At 37.4% G+C, this 24444-nt stretch overlaps 1 long non-coding RNA gene across 1 annotated transcript; it reads left to right on the top strand.

The window, feature by feature from the left end:
- LOC144362320 (uncharacterized) lies at positions 1-23483 on the top strand. Its single transcript, XR_013422563.1, has 3 exons — positions 1-90; positions 4109-4229; positions 23404-23483. It is a non-coding gene; the product is annotated as an uncharacterized LOC144362320 (long non-coding RNA).
- The last annotated feature ends 961 nt before the right edge of the window (positions 23484-24444 follow it).

The raw sequence follows: 24444 nt of genomic DNA, 5'->3' as shown, positions 1-24444 counted from the left end.
TTGAAAGATGCTAAAGATACAGAAAAGGAAGACTATTGCTTCACATTGTTTGATTTTGGTGGGCAAGAAATTCACTATATTTCACATCAGGTTAGTTGCATTAAATTGAATTACATGAGTTATATTTTTGCAAATGTTGCTGCCATTATTGTTATCTCTGCTATGACATAACCTCATGACCTTGTTCTGGTATTTGTGGGTGTATGAAAGTTATTTTCATGATGATGTGTATTGTTACGGCCAGAATGTTACAATAGTGACAGGAATGAAAATACTAAATTACCAAGTAGTCAGTTTAATAATCAATGCTGACAAATCGACATTTACTGCGACCTAGAAAATGTTGCTATATATTATATTCAGTCATGTATTCAATTTATTACCCTAAATACTATCACAACGTGCATCCTCACACCATTCACACAACACGCATACCAAAAGGTCATGTAATTATATACATATTACAATACTATCTATTATATTATAGTATTATCAATACCAGTGGATTTTATGACGTCATTGCAGCAGAATATGCGCGATAATGTATCCCATTATTGAGCATCAAGGCCCTGTCCCATGGATATGAATACAATGTTTTCGAAAACGAATAAAGGAGAAACTATTGAAAAAGAAGAGAAATTGTTAGATAACAACCATTTAATACTAAAATCGGCATCAAATAAAATGGTCCGTTGCGTTTAACAGTAGATTTCAATAACGAAATCATACAATTTTGTGAGGACCATCGTCTTCTGCTCTGTACGCTAAAACGTGATCGATAGAAGCGTTCCATTCAGTAGGTGTGCTTCTAGATTTCGTAACTGATGCTGGTGGCCTCCCCACTATTTCACCCTATCGTGCCGATGAAGTGAGCTTAAGTGAGGGTGATTTATTCAAGCACATGCGATATACGAAGTTGGGGTATGTCTACGAGTACAGAGAGATGAATTTGTTCTGTTTTTGTAGTGAGTAGTAGTACACAATTTGCGAAACAAGATCAACGAAAGACCAAAGTATCTGTGTTTTATGGTGTGTTTCTGTTTATTTCAATAGTGAGATTAAAATCACTGTTGGTTTTCCTTCTAGGATGGTTAACGCCCACTAGCTTTCCGGTCATGTTCATTCCCTTGCTCGCTACACCTGTAAGTTTTGTTTGCCTTCAAAGTATTCATCAAATCACCGGCCTCCCGTAGAATTTGAAAATAACTATTGCACAGACAGGACAGTTGCCAATAACATCTATCTTGATAATTTAAAAACACTCGTGAGATGGGGCAACGATACGACTACATACATTTACCCCAGATGTGCACCCCTACGCACAGTCGATCCATTCGTTCAACAGCAGCAATCTAGTGTAGCACTATGCAAGCCGGGAGTGCAAGATCGCTGTGGACACCGATACGACGTACCAGTCACGGTGTGCCGTTCGCTCACTGCAATGCTATTCCACACCACACGTCAGTCACTCGCACACTCACAATGTAAATGAATTAAATACAATAATATTTGATGGATTAAAACGAGTTAAAATGCCCTTCTTCTAATTCAAGCAATTCAATTGACAACGCTTTCTCTTTGTCTTTTATTTTAGCTGCCATTTTTTTGAGAACTCAGTTGTGAATTCAAACCAGCTCTGATCATCGAGAGTTTTGGTGTTCTGTAGAACATTTGTAATAAGTTGTTTTATTTCATCCATATAGCATTTTTTCTTCAGCCACAGACTACAATTCAGTTTCTGAAGACCCAGACCTTTCTGTGTCTCTCCATCAAAATTAAAACCAATGACAATGATGTCATGGTCTGATTTGACATAAGGTCTGATATCTCAAAAGTTCACTTGTCTTTTGAAATGTATCAAAAAATAATTTAAATGATTTGCTAATAAAAGTTCTCCTTCTCCAAGTAAACCTATATTGTGACATATTGCTATGTAATGAAGTATCAAGTATCGGCATTATCATAATATATTTAAGCAATAACCCCCCGCCGAAGGCGGGTATACACCGAGATCTTGCACAATTCGTGACATATATGCACGAGCCGCAGGCGAGTGCATATATGGAGTGAATTGTGCAATATCAAGTGGTATACCCAACTTCGGCGGGAGGTTATTGCTATTATATTATACCAGTATATTAACAATTCGATAAAACTAGTAAAAAAAGAGTTTACTTTCATCTACTAAAAGATCATGATTATGGCCCTTGAACATTAACATGAATAGTATGTAGTTGTACGCTCAATGCATACAAACTAATTTTTATTCCGCATGAAAAGGAAACGTATCCACAGTGAATAGAGCAGCGTAAACACAAAAATTAGTATAACAAAAGATGACCTTTCTGACCTTTTACTGACTGCGTCAACGCTATTTGAAATACAGGGTGGTGTACAGTTTGGATCATTAAAACAACGGATTTTCCACGTTTTTATTCCGGTTTTTGTACAATTTGAACTGTAATTTGCCCATTGAAAGTAAATGTGAAATAAACCGGTTTTGTGACTCATCATACTACTTGTAACTGTGTCGTTGTTCTGGGGTAAGTTTGATGTTGTATGATCGGATTCTCGCATCGTTTTTGTGACACCTACATCATATGCCTTGTCTCAACTCCGGCCGAAAGAAAGACTTTGCACGCCGTCGCTCTTATGCAGTGGTTGGTGTACACTTGGCACAAATCTACAGCTTTCGAAATTACCTTCATCATCTCCTGTAATTTATTTACCCATAGTGGAGAATTACAATGCCATATATCGTCGTCAAATTCTGCGTTGTCCTGTGTTCTTTGAAACAGATGGCAATTACCCGGGTGAAATTTCACTGCAATTTTGAACGTCGCTACGGGACACCAGTTGTTATTGGTGGCATACACTTTTGCCTGAGACTCATAGTTTTTTGCATTTTTTTTGTCCTTCAATCCCTTAATCTCATCTAGTACTTAAAGATCATGTTTTCTTTGTTGGAGGTTTGCAATCCGTCTCAAAGTAACAACCCTGAGAACATAGCGTCCTGGCGTTCGTTTAGGCACCTAATTCAGTATTTTTTTCAATATTCTAACAAACTTCAACCACTATATATCCCTAAAAATCAAATAATATCGGTTTTATGTATTTCCGTATTAAACCTGTAGTCAATTCATGTTCCAGGGCCACTTGGTTTAGCCGTGCATTATCAGCCAATATACCATTGATTGCATATGCAAATTCTGTGTTTGGACCAATCAAATCAATGGATTAACACCATCAATATACTGGTGTAATATAATAATGTATCTATCTAAATGACTGTATGTATCACATGACTGTAGAGTTGAAGTACAATAAAAGTAGTTAGTTGTAAGCTAGGTACTGAATACTATAAAGCCTCCTGTTTTATGTTCATTGGAATATAAACATTACATGTATGTACTATGTAAATATTGATTGAAAGATTTTATGAACTTGTATGTTTCTTTTCTAAATAACTGCATGATGTCCTCTTTTGTCTGGTACTGGATTTAAGGGTAAATTGATTCACCTCCAATTATCAGAGATTAGTGTGAAATATATTAGTTAATTGAGGATTTTGGAGTACATGTAAAAATTGTATTTGTTCATTTTTTTCTTTGTTTGGGGCATACACATTAGCTATTACAGCTATGAAGTTAGGAAACTCAAGTTCTCGTAAGATAAATCTTCCTGTAGCATTATGAATCACTTTTCCACACTTACCGGTAATATTGAAGTTTTTTTATAATCAATATAGCAGTCCCACAACTTGCACGGATACTATGGAAAACATTGTATTATATTGTTGTCATTTATATAATTGTCTACTTATATAATTTCTTCCAAATAATGTTACTTTCAAATTTATTTCTATATGATGAACTTGTACAACATTTGTCCATCATTGTTAATAATTATTCAGGCTTAATCTTCAGTTATTAAATAAATGTTACATAAAAGTTGCATTTGATATTTAAAAACATATAGGACCTCACAATCTTGTATGCATATGCTAGCATGAAGGAACAAAAACAGTATATGACACTCTTTTGGTGAGGTAGTGGACGATACTGGCAACATTATATGATCACTTATTTTATTTGTTTTTTAAATATAGGTCTTTGCACAGGGTAAATTCTTGTACATAATTGTGACAGATATTTCCAAGACACTGGATGAACCAGTTACTGACCAAGAAGGGCAAACAAAGATTCACCATGAACTGATAACAGTGAGAGGTAAGTATTTCATGAATACTATACCAGTTTTATTGCTAGTCATTCCACATGGTTTTGCCTGGCCCAAAATTTACAAAGTTGGTACATATTCATGTACATTCACATATCAATTTGTTTTGGTTGATTTGATAACCCGGTTAACAATTTTCCATCTCAAAAAAGCACAAAACACGTATCTGGGTTAATTTCAAACTTGGCAATGATTCATCTTGTTTTGCAGTTTCAAATCTGATTTGTATTTTCTTCGGTCTTACTATTTAACGCCCGGACACGCGAGGGAGTGTCCGGGCACGCGCGGAGGCGAACAGGGGGGAATACCTAACGCGCGGGGCAGCGGCAGCAATCCTTGTACTGTATAATATTTGTTTATGCTCAAAATTTGAACCGGAGTGGCGAATTCGAGCAGCTATCCACACTTTTTATGATCGACGCCCGGGCATTCCGGCGAGTCGAGTCCGCCATGTTGTTTACTAATTTTGGTTTGCGTTTAACAATAGGACAATACCATTCGATCCATGGGGGTGACAGTCCTACGAATGTGCCGACATTGTCGAAGGACAAGGACAGGACAAGTTTGTGCAAGTGTGGCGAGACTCCCGTAGTATTGTTTAGTAAGATTCATTTAAAAATGACCATGTAAGACGTCTGTTACGCAGAAATTATTCACCTCATGTTGTTTTCTCATTGTTATGTGTCCCCGTAAACACAGCATTGTATGCAGGTGACAATGCTACGCACACGGTTAAATATCGTGAACGGTACAGAGTTCGGTAAATCTCGTGTACTGTACAGAGGGGATATTTTCGTCCAATGTTTTTATACTTTGTAATGTAATTCAAACAAATAAAAAACGTATATTCGTAGCCATGGACAAGATTTAAATTGTAATCAACCGTTTTATTCATCCATGATTTGTACAAAGATCGTATATTTTGTAAGTGTATAAAGCATTTTCCACATTAAGCTTTCAATATAGATTCTTAAACACAAAATATCAAATATATCTTTAAGTGTAAAAATCGATTTTTTTACTGTAAATGGTAACTTCCTGTAAAAACTTAAGATGCCTATTTTATTTCCTGTACCAGTCACCCACCCCCTGTCCCCACTCTTACAGCATGCGGTAAATTTCTTATTGTACACGCAGTTTACGGTAAACCTGGTTTATACCTCTTGTCGAAAACACAGAGTTTGGTCAATCTCGTGCACAGTATAGCGTACGGAATATATTACGTTTCGTCCACATATTTCAAAGGTTGACGCCGCGACACGTATTCAGCTGTGATTGACACTCTATTGTACAACTACAACAAAGAGGGGAACATACACTGTCCCTAATTCAGTTCAACCACGGTCACTATTTTTTAGTAACTGTGGTTCAACCCAAGCAAGGCACGTTTTTTTTTCAAATAAACATGACATACCAAATATGATGAACTTGTGTAATTCAGAAAAAAAAGGTTGTCATTTGTTCCGGCTTGGAGCCTGATGGTAAGGGAAAACATTTACATAACCAGGGCGAGTTGCGTCGAGAGACAAAGCATTTGTTGTTTCTGTTTGGAGCTATAACAGGTAACAAAAGGTCTTGAATAAATTAATGGCGTGATAAACGCCACCTTGTATTTCTATTTTATGGAATCTCTTGTAGTTTGTTTGTGCAGTGTATAGTTACAGTAGATTATTTACAAGCTGATCCCAGACCAATTTGTAACGGCCGGGCTCGTAACACAGACCACATGATCCCCGAGCAGGGTGTGAGTCCGGTATGTGAGCTACTATAAAATCGCGATGCGACGGCTATGACCTCTATTCGCACACATGCTTCCGGTGCGCTAGTGTAACCTGCCGTTAACAATGAAACTGAATGACGTTCCCACTTTTATTAAATATAGCATGGATATAGGTAGTAATAAAGAGAGTATCACAACGCCTTGGAAGCGACACATCGAAAGGTCAAGTTTAGTTCATCGCCTGCTGTACGAATTCACGTTTGCAAATGAATGACTACTTGACGCGATGGAGAGATCCCAAGCCCAGTTGGCGAGCTACATACCAGTAGTTTTCTGTATACACGCCCCGTGATCGATCTTTTCCAAACCTGTCTGTCTATTTACTATACATGTTTTAATTTTCGTTTTAGTTGACTTGTACTTATTTTTAATAAAAATATTTTCTAAAAGGGCGGTTTGTTTACTATACATGTTTTACAGTGGGCGCAAACAAAGCGAGACTTTCTTAGCGGCACGGCACTGTTTTGAAAACGATTTGCTACATTTTGCGACAATCTCACTTTTTCTTGCAACACTCGATTATCGACAAATTATGTTTGGTCTCGATACGTATGCTCGAAAATGCTTTTTTTTTCACATGAGGTAAATAATTTCCGCGTAACTACGGGAGTCTCGCCACACTTGCACAAACTTTTCCTGTCCTTGTCCTTCGACAATGTCGGCACATTCGTAGGACTGTCACCCCCATGGATCGAATGGTATTGTCCTATTGTTAAACGCTAACCGAAATTAGTAAACAACATGGCGGACTCGACTCGCCGGAATGCCCGGGCGTCGATCATAAAAAGTGTGGATAGCTGCTCGAATTCGCCACCCCAGTTCAAATTATGAGCATAAACGAATATTATACAGTACAAGGATTGCTGCCGCTGCCCCGCGCGTTAGGTATTCCCCCCTGTTCGCCTCCGCGCGTGCCCGGACACTCCCTCGCGTGTCCGGGCGTTAAATAGTAGGACCCATTTTCTTCTACACATTTTTATTGATGTTGTTGGTAAAAAGACAAGATGGCAATGGTCAGTATACAAATGTAATCTTTAAACTCAAGAAATAAATTCACAAAATTGATTGAACACACATGGTGTTTACAGATTCACAATCGTGTGATTTGCAGTTATTGGAAAATTAGTAACCACAGTGTTAATGTCCTTCCTCATTTCTATGGTAGATTTGATACTATGATTTGTATTTTGATTTACTTTGGTATTCTTCCCGTATTTGCATCATAAAAATGAATTTGTAAAATACATATTGGTCTAAGACATTGACAAAGAATTATATTCATTTACTAATTGACGTTTTTATTGTGTGCTTGTTTCACTTGTTATATAAGGATCAAGATATATTTAAGGATAGATGGATAGATAGATAGATAGATAACAGATAACAGCTTTATTACAACCGTGTAGAAAATTTAACATTTCCAATTTGGTGTTTAAAATGTAATAAAGTTAATAATGAATTAACTAAAACGTAAGTAAGCAAAAGTAGAGTAAATAAAAAGTTAAATAAGTGTGATTGAGTGTATTCTTTTGTTTGTTCATTTACTGTTACTCAAGTTCACATAGAGGGCTATGATAGTGTCTTTGTTTTTTGATTGTAAGATATATTTAAACTGTTTTTCTTTATCCAAATTCAGGAAATTTGCATTTACACTGTTAATAGTTTGAAACATTGTGTCACTTTGTTTTGTGTATAATTTACAATGTATTAAATGATGTTCCTCATTTTCAACTTCGTTACAATGGGAACATAACCTGTCTTCCACTGGTGTTTTTGGTTTAGTATAACAACCTTTTTCAATGGCAAGTTTATGGCAACTTAATCTAAATTGAGCTATTGTTTTGACATGTTGTGGGTTGTTCATCACTTTTATGTATTTAAATTATCGTCAGCAGTCCCTGACTGCCCAACCTTATTCTCTGTCTATCCATTTATGTATGGGTATCTCTAGAGGCACTTTGCGAGTTGTCCTGCGAGTCGCCAAAAGTCGAATGAAAGCATTCTGCTAGTCGAGTCAAGCCACTTTGCGAGTTTTCCTACGAGTCGCCAAAAGTCGAATGAAGGCATTCTGCTAGTCGAGTCAAGCCACTTTGCGAGTTTTCCTACGAGTCGCCAAAAGTCGAATGAAAGCATTCTGCTAGTCGAGTCAAGCCACTTTGCGAGTTTTCCTACGAGTCGCCAAAAGTCGCATGAAGGCATTCTGCTAGTCGAGTCAAGCCACTTTGCGAGTTTTCCTACGAGTCGCCAAAAGTCGAATGAAGGCATTCTGCTAGTCAAGTCACGCCACTTTGCGAGTTTTCCTACGAGTCGCCAAAAGTCGAAAGAAGGCATTCTGCTAGTCGGGTCAAGCGAGAAAATAAAGGTTTCACCGTAGTCATTGACGACTATTCGACTAGAGTGAATGGGTAATCTTCGTTTCGATAATGAGCTGTTATCACCATAAACAATGTTAAATTAGTCTTCAAATGCTTAGTTTATCTTTCGAAAGCAACTGGTTTCTTGATTTAAAAAAAAATCATGCCCTTTTACCATCAAAATCCAAGCCAAAAAAAATCGTATACAACATCGCCAAATCTCTCCCATGTCGTGTTCATTAACCTTAACATATTTAAATGAGCTATGGTAATTTGAACATGTTATCACCATTCAGTATTTTGATTTGTTAATCTGGGACATGACCTGCCAGGTATCGCACCGAGGACTGTAACTAATAATAATTGTCAAACGCCGCGTGACCGGATTTAGCTCTGCATACGGTGCAGTGTGTACGTGGACACGTTCGGTTGGTTGATTGACTGGTTTGCGCTACTGTGGTGATTTGCTACGAGTACTAAACAATTTCTTCGTGTTTGTTTTTATTTGAAACTTATTTTAGAATATACTTTCGTTACCAATAAATTTAAAAAAAAAATGAATGCATATTACATTACAGCAAGTCTCAGAAGTATTGGGGCAGCCAATTTGCATACTCGCTAGCGAATTGGTTACTATAACTGCTTGGGTTTTGACTAAACAGTTGGCTTTCGAATCTCGCTGGTGCCGTCTTGTGATCAGCCCACTTACGGCGAATCTATATACATGTAACAGTAGGGAACGATCGTCATACTTGAGGAGCTAATCGGCGACGGTTTTACAGTTGGGTGGCGATTTCGCTTTCAAATATACTAGGGAAAGTGTTCTATTACTTTCGTATCCACGTAAAAATGACGAATGACTTTTTTAGTGGTCGGCTTAATTTTACCCCAACGGATCTTTTGTATGTGAAAGTTTGTTATTTTTCCCTGATTTGTAAGAAAATGTTTCTCAACTTGACTATTTACATTTTGTAGTTTTAAACAGTGTTCAAGATGGCTACCCCCATATAATATCGGTGAAATAATCGCATTTATCGTATTATCAAGCTCAAATTACTCAGGGGAATCCAGACATGTACCAGGCTGCGTAAAAAGCATTCTATGTCCCCTACTGCAATATAGACTCGTCCAAAGTGGACGCGATCACAAGTCGGCGCCAGCAAGATTCGAAAGCCAACTGTTTAGTCAAAACCCAAATATTTTGCCGATTCGCTAGCAAGTTTGCAAATTGGCTGCCCCAATACTTCTGAGACTTGCTGTAAATGTACTGAGTATTTTTCTTTTGTCATCAGCTAATTTTTTTGATGAAGCACGGATCGATTAGTGTGGACAAAACGGCAAAAACTGGGCCACTGAGATAAGATGATTAAGAAAGCACTCGAGAAAGTTTACTTTTGGTGTTATAATGCCTCACCAATAAACATGCAGATAAAACAACATAGTAGTAATTGGATGCGTCATTAAACGCAGTGTGTACATCGCGTCAAAAATATTATACTAGTATTCCAAACCATGCACAGAGTCCCCCACGTACTTCCGTAGTTATGTGGACATTTTTCTCTTGATCGTACGGTAAGCTGCGAAAACGCTTTGTGTTTTCTAAAAGATGCTACATTCTGTACAACTTTCTAGATTGTCCAGAAACGCGTCATTTACTTATTTAAAATAAAAGATACAGAATTAAAGTGTCAGACTGTAATGAGCTGCGAATAGTTGTTATTGTGTACGTGTGCAGGATGTGCCCATTCTGTCGGAGGCTGCACGTGTCGGAGATGTACAAGACATTGACTGACTGCTTCCTGTGGTGTCACCCTTTGTTTTATTTTTCGACAGTCTGTGAAATTTGAACACCACGAAAATCTTGGACAGCCAAAACCGCGGAATTAAACGTTTCTACCACGGTTACTAATAACCGTGTTTTTACAATACTTCTTAAAGTCATTCTCTGTCGAGGTGAACGGCGTGTTTGTGTAAATCACGTAAATATGTCAGATTATACATGAAGTTTTGTTTATATGTATATTCTAATGCACCAAAAAATAATCGCAATCGTGATAGCCGTACAAGCGCTGTAACACGATTGGCGCGGTGTTTTTGATGTGTTTAGCTTGTGTAATGTTCAGGTCATTTCAACTTTATGACGGCACTTGTTGTGTGATCGGCGTGGGTTCATGTTATATTTTAAATCCAAATGCGTCAATATTTCGCCAGTGCAAGTGCGTGTAACATCTTCATGGTCGATAATCTTAAGGTTGTCACGGTGTATAATTACTAGTATGTATAGTATGTAAACTGTTGAGTTGTAGCAGTTTGACAATTATTTTAACAATGTCTCAAAACAGTCAAATTAGGAAACAAAACGTAGACTTCATTCAGGGAAGACATAGAAGCGGAGGAGCGGGTCATAGGGTTAGCTGCGGTTCCATGAGTCTTTAGTGTGACCTACATTTTTTGTTTATACTTTAAAACAAATTTCGTCATTTTGACAGAATTGGATCGTGACAGTCAACGTAAAGTTTTTCAACTCCTTGATCCCGTCCTTGATTTTGTTAAATGCAGAGGTCGACGTTATCGTCGAGGTACCCTTCGTTAATTTAAGACTAAAAAACAAAGTTCCACCAAAGTGTACGAATGAACGGTCATGATTTATATTTCAGTCAGTTTGACAGTGGTTGCCATGACATCTATTGATAAAGGTTAATGACAAGGCCAGATGGCGAGCTAGTCGAAATCAACCAAAAACATTTTATGAGTCTGCAGTTTTTAAGATTACAATACAGTAGCTGTAATCCTAAACCAATTTTGTTTGCGATTCTAACTTAGGTGGTATCTTTGTGGAATGTTAGTGCAAGACTATTACCCCATAAATATTAGTTAGTATTAACAATATATAGTCGTGTTTTTCTAGATAGCTTGACGAGTAATTAATTGATTATGATGTGTAAAACTTTCATGTGATTGGTTGTTTGTTTGAAGGCAAGGCCTTGGAGTCCCTTATACTGATTGTAATTGGTTAAGGAGTGACAAGAAATAAAGAGTGATTTAATGCTGTCTCGGGTGAAAACCAGGGACTTGGGAGAGAATCGTTTGGAACATGAATGGAGCTTGTGTGTGTCTTTTGTCAGCCTAGCGTGGAAACGACCGAATCCCGGTTACTGTAAAATGACTAATTTTCACTGGGTTTAAATTTCACTGATTTACCATTTCAGGCATATTCAGTGGGTTTAAAATTCACGGTTTCGTCATTTAGATAATGTGTTCTATGCTAAACTTTACATATTCACTGTGTTTTAATTTAGCGCATTTTTCCAGTCAGCGAAATAAGCTAAATTAAAACCCAGTGAATAATTACCCCCTTTACAGTACCTCAGTGAAAGGTTTTTAACCATCAAAAATACCTATCACAGAACACTGGCGTTATTCTTTGATGCTATAGATGTACGCAGATGGTCCATGTCCTCCTTAACCAGTAGTTGCTAGCCACTCCAATCCCCGTAGCTGCTAGTCAGTTATTCACACATACATGGTGTTTTTCTCGCTTTTGAATGCTGATGGAAGGACATGACGCTGGTCTCAAAAAAGAAGCCGATCACGATCTCCCAAACGTTGTCTGGACCAGGGACCAATCACAAACAAGAATAGACAATAAATTAACACCTCTGTTTTCCCTGACGCTGGCGAACTTTTCCCCATGCTAACACAAAAATCTTTTGTTTTCTACCGACTTCCTGTTCCGGTCCGTCTCTGAGAACGGAAATTTTTCAGTTTGTGCGTACCGTCGACTCGTAGGAAAACTTGAAAAGTGCGCTTGACTCGACTAGCAGAATACTTTCATTCGATATTTGGCGACTCGTAGGAAATCTCGCAAAGTTGCATGACTCGACTAGCAGAATGCCTTCATTCGACTTTTGGCGACTCGCAGGACACATCGCAAAGTGGCTTGACTCGACTTGCAGAATGCCTTCATGCGACTTTTGGCGACTAGCAGGACAACTCGCAAAGTGCCTCTAGAGATACCCATACCACGGTTATTTAGTAACCGTGCCCATACATACCTCTTTTAAGCTAAACGTGTGATTATCTTAGCTAGCGTGGCTAACACCTTGGCACTATATATTGCGGCATTACAGTTTGAGGGTATTGGCTAGCTGGCTCGACACGCACGACAGGCGTTGTTTCCCCAACCCACCCTCCCTTTTTTGTTTATTTTATGCTTGTAGTTTTGTATAGATTTAGCTTGTAGTTACAGATTTTGAGCTTTGTAGTTTATAGTTTTTTGAGGTACTTTATTACTATTATTATTATATTACTTTATTATTATATCAAAGAAAATTATATCATTATGAGAGAACAGATTGGCTTCATGCCAAATTTTAGCACATCTGACCACATCTTTGTTTTTTAACAAAATACTTAAATAATGGTAATTATATTTTTGTCATGCTTCATGGATTTTAAAAAGGCCTTTGACTCCATTTGGCATCTTGGCCTCTTCTATAAACTACAGAAATACAAAATTTCCAGAAAATTAAAGCAATCTATCTTAAATCAATTAGCTGTGTTAAAATGTAGCGAGAAGGGAAATTTTCACTTTTTTCTTGATTTTTCAAAAATTGATAAAACGGTTACTTTAGACCTTGATACATCACCCCGGGTTTACAAAAGATCGAAATTGCGAAATAATGTTGCTCAAATTAGTGTTTTAAAACACTAGCAGAAAAGACTACAACTGCCGTTTCGTGGATATTTGCATAATGTTTATCTTTGAAAGGGTTTAAATGATAACATCTTATCTGTATACTCTGTTGTTGATGATTCTGATATAACGGGTGATAAGCTTCCAGTTGCAAACAATGCGTGTTTATCTAACGTCCATTGTCAGCATTATTGTCAGTCGAGACTTCGGAGAAACATGGTCATACAGTACTCATTTCGCCCAACCTTCCACTTTTACATCGACCGTTTATCACTTAATTTCCGACCACGCGGTCTTGTCCGACCGGAAACCGACCCCATCTTAATCGCGTTTTTTTCCGCTCGCTCGCTCATTGAAAACATTGACCGCTCGCCCAAACACTGAAAACTGGCACATGGGTGGTCGAAATGGTGGTTTTGATAGTAAAGTGTGAACATACAACTAGTATTAACTATTATTAAATTCTGTACGACACTTCAAATCTAGTAGTTGTATGACACTTGCATTGTGAAAGCAACTGAACTGGGACCTCTTGTTACGTGTTTTGGGTGCTTGTTCTAGATGTAATATTTTTATTTTATTTTAATGAGACAGTTACGTGAAAAAAGCCTAGGTAACTCCTTTTGACAGAGCAGAGAAACGCAGAAATGTTTGTGATTAATTCCAAAAATAACGATACCGAATCCACATCGGTCCACGTCTGGTAAAATTTGACATTTAAATTTTTTAAAATAAGTCACGATCATTGAATGAGCTCGGTCTATACCGTATACGTACCGCAAAAGTGTTCCCACAAAAAATATTTTCGACTAAAAACGGCCACATGCCCTGAAAAAATCGAACAGAGCTTGACATGTATGAATAATTTATTGGGCTTAAAAGAAAAATGTGTCAAATTTAGTTATAGCCATAACTATTTGATGGCCAGTCGATGAACAAGTCAAAACTCAGGATTCACACGGAAGTCCTTCAGGGCTGAAAATCATCGACGCAACTCTGGTTTACTTTATTTCACAACTTGCAGAGAAAACTGATTCGCGTGAACTCTAATGTATCTTAGCCTAGTATTTTATTTTTGAACTAAGGTTAAATTCCATCAGTTTGTCAAAATATATGTTTTTCAGCGAATAATTTTGAAGCCTGTCACAGCACAAAAAACCATGTGAATCGGCGCCGGTGATTGGATTGTACGACGACCCTTCAATTAGCGTCAAATATGCTTTGTTACAACATCATTGATTGGCTGAGAGTCACCTGATCGGAGCACGACCTGGGTCACAGAACCATATTTGTCCGTATTATCAACAGAACTTTGCAAAATAACCACACCCACATTTTCAATCTTTTTCAGCGCGGAAGTTGCCAACAATGTTAAAAAAAATCGTGAATTTCATGGATTCGAATAAAATAAAGCAAGCGATTGATAAGGATGATTATTAATATTTTCCCGGATGCTCTTCGAATTTTTATTTTTTTTTATTTCAAGGTAAAAAATGGCTAGTTGAAGTTGCATCGTCTTCAATGCGGTTGTTTCACCGCGAACAACTCTAGCTCTGTTTTGGGCATGGTTTAGTTTTGCGATGTAAAATAAAATATATATTAAAATAATAATATTGATTAATTATTTGGGGTTTCAGCCCACAAATTACGGACATGATCCCCATGAATTACGGTCAATGTTTGTCTTCTCTCGGCTGATTGTCACGTGTTGATCGACACCCTTCCTAAACTCAGTATGGAGAAACCAACGGGGATCGACATTCCAAACAAACAATCGAAATTATCAACGAAAGACGAGATTTTTCTAGATATTTACAAACATACTGTCATTACAAACATATGTAAAATTAACAAATACATAAAGAGGTGTAATATTAGGTTTTATTTTAGGCTTAGAAATATTTTCTTTCACTCAGCTCATGCATGTAACTGCCATTTAGCTTTACGGTCCTTCAGCATCGGGGAAAACAACAATAATTATACAAAACACATTGCAAAGACTCAACAATCAGGAAAGAAACCCCAGACAACCATGTCGTACTTGTGTTGAAATACATTTTGTATTTCACGTCAGAATATTGTTTAAAATAAAATATTCAGTCCAAGCCAAATCGAGGTCAAAGGGTTAGGTTGCGATTCGGCTAAGTCGCGGGTACTTGGATGGCTCCCAAAATTTCTATTGTGTTTTGACAGCAATTTTGAAGTACAAAGACTAATGTTTCGTGGCATAGTGTTTTTAACTAACCGTTAAAGAGACAACTTAACACCCACTGTCCGTCAATTGCTGAGACGCAATGGGTGACGGCGGCCTTACTCAAGGTGTCAACAGGGGTGTCGAGTTGTGACCGTACGTACTTCTTGGCCGGTCCCATTTTGGTATACCTCTACAAAAACTCGCTACAATGAGTTGAATTCATAGAATTCTGATCTCTATTTCTCAATTGAGCAGCATGTCAAAGCGAAAGCTATACAGCCTGTTCGTACGCCATAAACTCACGGCGATCGACCGTGTCAAACCAAGTTAAGGGTTGCACGTGGTTGAGCCCACTACTCGTGGGTGGGTAAAAAATGAAAAGTAAATTTGTTTTCAAAGTTGACCAAGAGGCGGGACTGAACAGAAAAACAAGCGAAAGAGTCCGACAATGATGACACCGATAAAGCTGTTTACGTTTCTTTAAGAACGGTCTGCCGGAACTCCACTATCTGGTCCCATCACCCAATGCAAAGCATACAACTCAGATATGACGACTTTGTTCAGTTCAGGGTGGTTCTTGCGATGGCAAAGAAGACACGCTATCGACACACGCAGTCTCAATCCGAGGCGAAGCTCGATCTGGGAACATTGACGCTGTCGGAACTTTTCCCGAAAAATTGAGAGAAATTATCTATGAAGGTGGTTATTTTGACGAACATGTTTATAATTGCGATGAAACTGGTTTATTTTGGAAGCTGTTACCGTCGAAGTCACAAGCAACAGCTAGCGGCCCACATAATATCAGACACAAACAAAATAATCAACGCAATGTTTACAGCAAACATAATCATGATTTTATTCGAATACTGCCTGACACATGTGATGATACATCAATTAACTAAACCGAGGGTTTATATGTGCTTTTTATATGTTTTTCAATGCACGACCTCCCTCTTTCACGACGTCCCTCGGTAAGTCGCGGACCTCGATAAGTCGCGGTTTTTGCTTGGATCCCAACACCCGCGACTTAGCGAGGGGCCACTGTAGTTAAAACAAAAAGTATTTGAACTTTTGTCAGCTGTTCAACATCTATAAAAACCAGAAAGACAATTATAAGACAATGTGAACCTCGGAAATTATTCTGTTAGTCTGAATTTTAAATGCGCGCGAGCGAGCAGGTGGGCGGTGATATTTCTGGGTTTGTCCGGTCGAAAATAAAGCGGAAATTGTCCGGTCGAATTCAACAAACGGTCGCAAAAGCGAGAGAAAAAGGTGATTGGAAAGCGGAAGCGGGCGGGAGATTGTGCTAAAGGAATACTGTAACTTTGCACAACTTTCTTTTAAATCGTTTTATTTTCCAAGTCAATATTCTATTTTACTAATACATTTTTTTTTTCTAACGCAATGGCGAAGAAAAGAAAGAAAGCGTTGACAGACGAGGCAAAGACAAATCTGCCACTCAGTGTCGCACTCTGACACAGCAATTTTTTTTCAAACATCGGCCATTTTGTTTCACCATGAAAACCGTTTTTAGATGTCTTATCAGAGACACTTGAAGGATTAGCTTGTTTGCAAACTGTCAGCGTGTACAGTGGGACAGTAATGTTTGTCAGGATTATCCCTCGTTGTTGTTTGCATAACAATGGAAAACCCGAACGTTCCTGGAGTACGGACTCAAATGCCAGCAGTTTTCTTCATTTTTCACGCTCGAGCTTGAAATTATTCATTATCTGACACTCTTTATGAGTTCTATAGTATCAGTGGTTAATATGTTTGGCCATTTTTAGTGTATATTTATAATAATGCAGCAAATCTACAGTGTTTTATTAACCAAAACTGTTTTTCACGTTTTTCTCGAGTTGAAGTTTTGATCGAGTACGACTCATTGGGACCGCCACCAAATCAAGTGCGTTCGGACTAGGACATTCAAACTCGCAGTTATCGTTCAAAAGATAATGATGGTGCGAAATATGTCTGGGTTTTTAAAGAAAATGCTTTGTCACAGAATAATAGTCTGTTAAAGGTGTGCCAAGTATGAAATAATTTGGGGACAAAAAAACAAACCTGCATAGAAATCGGAATAATAGGTCTTTTGATTATCTGAGATGCATTTCAATGGACTTGATTACGGACAATGCATGACGTAAATTTCATCAGGAAATTCCGCAGTGTGCTCTCGTAATCGCGGACTTAGTCATTTTTACAAGGTTCGCCATTTTTGATGTCACGTGATAATTATGTAAACAATGTTTGTCTAGTTTGTGCAAACTTGCACCTCTATACTTAGTCTTTTGATATATATAACCTAAATTACTGTTCTGAACGAGACAACAGACAGAGAATGTTTTATTTAAAAACGTCACAAAACCTTCTCGCTACCTTAAGTATTCTTCTTGTTCCAAGGAGTTTTTGAATGTCCTGTATGTGCGTAATTTGGCACTTTCCTTTTTGTTGTCTATATTCCATTTGTTAATGTAATATTGTCTAATTGAATTATTTAGTTTTTAATTCGTGAAATCTGTGACATTGTTTTTGTTGTAAAGTTTCAAGTTTTGTTCTAAGGTAGTCAACCATGCTTCTGTGTAAGTATTGTTTTCCATGTCTTTTATAGCATAAAAAGCTAAATTGTCATTGTCTATATCTTTGAAGTGTTTGTAATAGTTAATTGGTGAGCAGTATATTCTGCTTATCAGTGGCTCTCTTCCCAGTTCCATTCTGCATCCAGTTTTGCTCGCTCTGTTGCCAATATTAAGAATTTGACAACAAAAGCGTAGATGATATTTTTCTGTTGCCGTTTTGTCCCAATTAGTCTGATTTTGGAAAATGCCCCATATCTCATCTGCATATGTTAATATGGGTAGTTGTGTCACATTCAGGAGTTTTTCCTTTATCCTTATACTGTTCATGTTTGTTGGATATATGTGTGACTGGATCCTTGCAGCTTTGTAGGTCTCGTCTGCCAATCTGTCTGTGTTCACTTTTAGCCCCCAGTCTGAAGTGTATTTATGGAGAAAGTCTATTGCAGTTTGTAATCTTTCATATGATTTTGATAGTAGTGCAATGTCATCTGCGTACATTAGGCTATTGATAGTTTTATTATCCAGTTCTGGTGCATTTGTTTCAATTTCTGTGAGTCTTGTGATAAAGTCATTTATGAAGATGTTGAACAGGGTTGGACTCAGAGGGCAACTTTGCCTAACTCCATTCTTAGCTCCGCTGTCGACAAAGCGGAGCTGTTCATATTACTGATTGTCCGTCGTTGTCAGCGTCGTCGGCGTCAACTTTACATTTTCAACTTCTTCGAAACCACAAGTCAGAATGTTTTCAAATTTGATGTGCAAGTACCTTGGATGGTTCTTTCTCTATTTTTGGTGAATATTTGTCATTTTTGGTAAAAAGTGATATTTTCGACTTTTTGTAAAAAACCAATAGTCCGATTACTTTGATATTACATATATAGGTACTACATGTGGACCTCTCTCAGATTTGTTTATTTCATGATGATATCTTCAATTCTTTAATTTTGGTGATGATTTTTGTAATTTTTGGTAAAAAATAATATTTTCAATTTCTTGTTAAAAACTGCAAGTCCAATTGCTTTGATATTATACATATATGTACTACATGTGGACCTCTCAGATTTGTTCATTTCGTGGTGATATCTTCAATTATCTAATTTTGATGATTTTTGGTGAAAAGTGATATTTTTGAATTCTTGTTGAAAACAGCAAGTCCGATTGCTTAATTACTATACATAGTTCTGTTCTTTAAGTGCAATGTGCATTGCTAACAGCGGAACTATCTCAGCCAACAGGCTGCTTGTTAGTTTTAAATTGTTCTGCTATTACATCATCTAATTTGACTACAAAATCCATATTACCGGAATAGTGTACATGTTCTTAATTATGTAGTATACTTTTCCGTTGATGTTGTTACGTAGTAGTTTATAGTACAATGCTTTCCTCCAAATTGTGTCAAAACACTTTTTGAGATCCACAAAACAGTACATTTTTTTTTCTTGTTGTTTCTTTATAATTGTGTGATGAGTCAGAATGTGATCAACTGTTCGTTTTTTTTCGTCGATATCCTGCTTGGTTTTGATGAATAATCCTATTATTTTCTATATGATTTGTGATTCTGTTGTTTATTACTACCTTATACTAAAATATATTTGGATAGTTAGAGTACTAACAAATTTTCACTTATGGTCCGATTAGACTTAAAATACACCACGAATATTCACGTTTGAGATATAATTTTTTGTGTTGATTCTTGGATATTATATCTTCGTCGTCCTGTACTTTATTAATTCGAACTTCCCAGTTTGCGTAAAAAGGGCGAGTTCCGCGATTTCGACATTGTCACAAGGTAAATTATACGGTGAAGTATTATGGTGTGGTAGAATCAAACATCATACAGAAATGCAATGGCCTAAATAAAGTACAGTCACCGACCTTGTAGTTGGGTTCTTTACCCCAAAATACACAATGTAAATAATGTAAAGATATATTGATATTGGTATATGATCATACACAGTAATGCCAAGGTAGAACTTTGGGATAGAACACGCACACCCGCAACAAACATGAACGCACTTCAAGAAACACAAGTATATGTGGGTCAACGAAATATTTAATATAGAATAATCTAAAATAATATTTGTAATGCAAATCAAGTTTGACCACAAATAATTAAAGCAACAATTACATTATCAATTAAACGCAAATAACCATGGTTAATGCCCTAAACAACATACTCAGTACATAATCTGAAAATACAAGTAAATAAAGTTTTACGCTGTCACTTGTAGACTGTTAACATCAGTCACTGTACCATAACGACGAACGGAGTAGCGTAGAAATAACAATGCAACGTCAGAGGCTACTTAGCTTTTGTAGTTGATTCAGTTCCATGCACACGATTTAATGTCTTGATGTTGGTTTGACAATCTCCTAGGAATTTTGTCTTGATGACGGTTTGACAAACAAGTTGCAGCACAGCTATGGAGACTCGGCGACCTCACCATGCAGAATACTATAGTTGTTGGAAGCACATGTAGTTGACCACGGGGTTTCCAACCCAAAGTATCAGGAACTGGCAACAAACTTCTCAAGATGTTAACTGTGACAGGCAGCAGGGAGAAGTGATCCCTTCGTTTCACGCCATGTGACAAGTTAATTTATTCAGGAAGGTTTCATTTTCGGATGGGTTAGTCACACCCATTAAAGTGTCAAATACAGCGTCATCTCTGGCCAAACTAATTAAACCTAATTAAAACTAAAAATATACACTCCAACAATTAAAGTTAAGTTACTGAGAAATGACCCTGTGACAGACATCGAAAATGTCTTTGCTTCATTATTTGCTGAGGGACGGCCGCTTAGGTATGTGCTCTGTAACGTGCAGCAAATGAACCTAAAAATGGTAGGTAATCAAACAAAAATGAAGTTGTACTAAAGTCCAAAAAGTATGTTCTCTTTCTTATTGTGACACCCTCAAATCAACTGATTTCCATTCCCCTCAAGAGTCAAAATGGTATGTGCCGCCATTTTACGCTACCACTGGAAAAAGTTTTTTTTGCTTGACGTGTTCATTTGCTTTCAATTGCGTTTCAGTGGCTGCCACTGTCGCATTCTGAGTCTTGCTGATAACATTTTGGTTCAAATCCACGTAGATATCGAGGAGAAAACTCAAATTTTCAACTAAAGCTAATTTGCATAACAATGTTTTTGCCCTTGATCACCATATTGGACACGCATACAATTAGTTATTTAAGTATATGACCTTGGTAGTACTTATTAAGCTTAAGCGTACACATTCAAAATCATTATATGCAATGACAGGAAGTTGTAATTGATACCATCTGTTTTAATTGAGCAAGTGATCAGTAATCACTCCAGTGAACGTTTTTTGGGAAAGACCTAGATTATTGCAGGAACCCGTTTTTGACTGAGCTGCTTTCGTGTTTTGACACCTGATTGACACCTGCAACACATATTCATTCTATTTTTTTTCCAAATTTCATATTTTGAATCCATTTTAATGTTAGTCATTTGTGAACTAAACGGTTTGCTATTAGCATTCAACAATTTTCAAAATATCTTTTCATCAGTGTTGTGGAGTAGCTAGAGCTATGAGTGCCGTTCACAATGTCAAAAATAACAATGGATAAACTACATCAGTTCAGTTTACACATGGCCATACATGGACACAGTTTTTTATTAACTGGACAAGCTGGAACTGGCAAGACTAAAACTCTGATTGAACTAATCAGGAATTTGAGAAAGACCTAAAGAGTTGAAGTTACAGCTAGCACAGGCATGGCTGCAAGTCAGTCGAGCGCCTGTGGTTTGGATCGGACGATTTCTTTTGTTTCCAATTCATTGTACGCCTAGAAACATGGCAATGTTATTTTTGGTGAATATATAACATGTTCTGTTCCAATAAAGAATTTTGATATGCGTAACAATTCCTTAATGAAACATTTCCTTTACTCTATAAAATTTAACAATGCCACTAGCCCAAGATGGACTTCCTGTTCAACACATTGTTGAATGTTCGCGTCAATGTACGTAAAAAACACACTCTCGAACTTGACAATTTTAAAGTTCAGACCATTAAGCAAATAGATGGAAATACCAGTTGCATAAATCATGAAGATTGATGATTCGATTGGTAACCGGGATAGCTGCATTTAGTGTTCTTTTCTATGCGATGCTGTGGGCGGCGAAGGGTGACATATTGTTTTGGTTCAACGGCTCTCAAGGCATGGGCAACTGACATTTCCTGACTTTTTTTTTACTATTCTGACGTGTTCTGGGCTGTATATAACAGTCATACAGTGTAACAACTTCGGTGATCTCTTACCAGTGCGCAACGTAGCCAAAATAAAAAGCATGATCATCTGAACACTGCTATTACAAAACTGGTAGCAGGTAATACATTTGGAGCGAATGTATTGAAAAATCAGTTTTTGGCTGTTGCAATGGCAGTGGTGGGCCAGGATTTTTTGTCAATTAGTGACGGTACGACCTACCTGTGAAGTATGAACAAAATCAGCCGAGCCAAAAAAAGCACAGAGGAGTTAAAAGTCGTTGCTGGTGAAAAGTTACACCAAATTTGGGGTCAAATTTCTCGGTAATGAAAAAAGATATCAAAAATTCAAATAGTAACTTTGTGCCCACACTTAAGCTGAGTAGAATGAGCTATGTCTGAGGTGTTTAATCCCAAATTTGTAGGAGGAGATACATTTGGCACGAAGCTATCCAAAACATTTTTTTCCTAATAACTAGGTGTGAACTACCTGCCAAGTTTGAGCAAAATCGGCCAAGCCAAAAAAATCACAGAAAAAAAATGCGTGAAAACATTGGAAATCACACACACAAAACGACAAAAGTGATTATAAGGGCAATCCTAGCGGAGCGGATCGCCAATAATTAATATTTCATTTTTGTTCGTGTATCTTTAATTTTATTTATTAAAATATGTACACATTATATCTAATTGGGGTGGAAATTGCCAAGCCAATTTATAAAATTATAAACAAATATTTTCGTAAATACCGGTAATACTGACCTTGAAATATGCCTTTGAGAAGTGTTACTGCAGAATATTGCAATTTCTTTCAATTGAATTAGTTGTATTGCAATGCATTAGTAATAATATAAATATATATATATACATTTCCTCATTTCATTGATGAGACCGAGTTATATATTTGTTACGTACTATAATTTATCTATATTGGAAAACGGTTATGGGGATTATTAATATTCAACTATCCTTTGCAATAAGATCATAATGATAATGTTTCTTGGTTTTTGAAACTATGGGCATTATCAGAGCATGGGTCTTATTTTGGAACTCCTGCCAGAGCAACATCACAAACCATAAGGGCAAATTAATAGCTTCTGTGGATGGTATTCCCAGAATAGCGCAAGTTGTTAAAGAAACATAAAACTTTAATTCTCAACAACGATGAAAAGACCAGTTACTGCGATAAAGCCCTACTCACTTACCGCGAAAGCCACGTACACAACTTCTGTTAATGATATTGGTTTATTCAGCTTGTGGTTGTCTTCTGTTATATGTTATTTATGATTTAAGATGAGCTAACTTATGTTCACATTTCTTTGTTTAGAATTTATTCTCTACTGGGTAAATACTATACTGACATATGCTACACAGAGTGAAAATAATAAGGAACCGAAGATAGTAATTGTTGCAACTAAAGCAGATAAAATATCAAAGGTATATTATTAGTCCCCTTTGGATATAATCCAAAGTAGTCATTGTCACTCAACTACTTATACTACTGTTTATTAAAGTTAATGCTTCAATAAATGACACAAGACACAAAGTTTTGGCAAAAGTGGAAGGGGGAGCGAGTTGCGGGCATAGGCATCACAGCGAACAGCTCCATGATGTGACTCGCCTGTGAATTGCATCATGACGCTGAGCGCGTGGTACCTGGTCGCAACCTTCCACCAGCAGAGACTGTACAGGTGGGCGAAATGCCTGGCATCCCCCTGGCGGGAGCCTGCAGATAGACTCACAACCCCAGGGGGAAGGACAGCATGGGTACCCGTGTAAAATCTGCTTGGTCTGTGGTGGAAACCCCCTAAACCCCCTGTTAATTGCTAAGGATGTTCACGAGCAAATAAACATGGGTTACAATTGAGTGAGATCGGTAATGGTATAGAAAGTGAGTATATGGAGACCTGTGCATGAATGGGTAGGTGTGAGGTCTGCTGAGACGATGTGTATCGTATGGTGCGGCAAAACAAACTGATGCTTGAAGGGGACACGAGCACAGATAAACAAATGAACAGTCTGGTTTTAATGTAAATCTGACTGAAAGACGAAATGCGAGAAAATATTGCATGAAGCACAATGTGGCATGGGAGGTGTGAAAATATGAAAGGGGGATGCCAGTTTGGTCAATGCATGTCATAATTGAGCATTAACACAGATTATAAATTATATTCATAATCATACTATCAGATATTTGTCTGAATTAGAGTCTGAATCTAGGAAGCAAAGCCATAGGCATCTTGGTCACCATATGCAACAAAAATTCTAGTACAAAGTCACTGTGTGTGTGTGACTTTGTCACCCTTTGACCCACAGCTATCGGATTCTATCTGTGATAATTGATGCTGTCAGAAGAGAAATCTCAGCA

This window comes from Saccoglossus kowalevskii, chromosome 21 (assembly GCF_978046115.1).
Source record: "Saccoglossus kowalevskii chromosome 21, keSacKowa6.1, whole genome shotgun sequence".
Classification (NCBI taxonomy): domain Eukaryota; kingdom Metazoa; phylum Hemichordata; class Enteropneusta; family Harrimaniidae; genus Saccoglossus; species Saccoglossus kowalevskii.
This window is presented reverse-complemented; position numbering and strand designations above follow the sequence as displayed.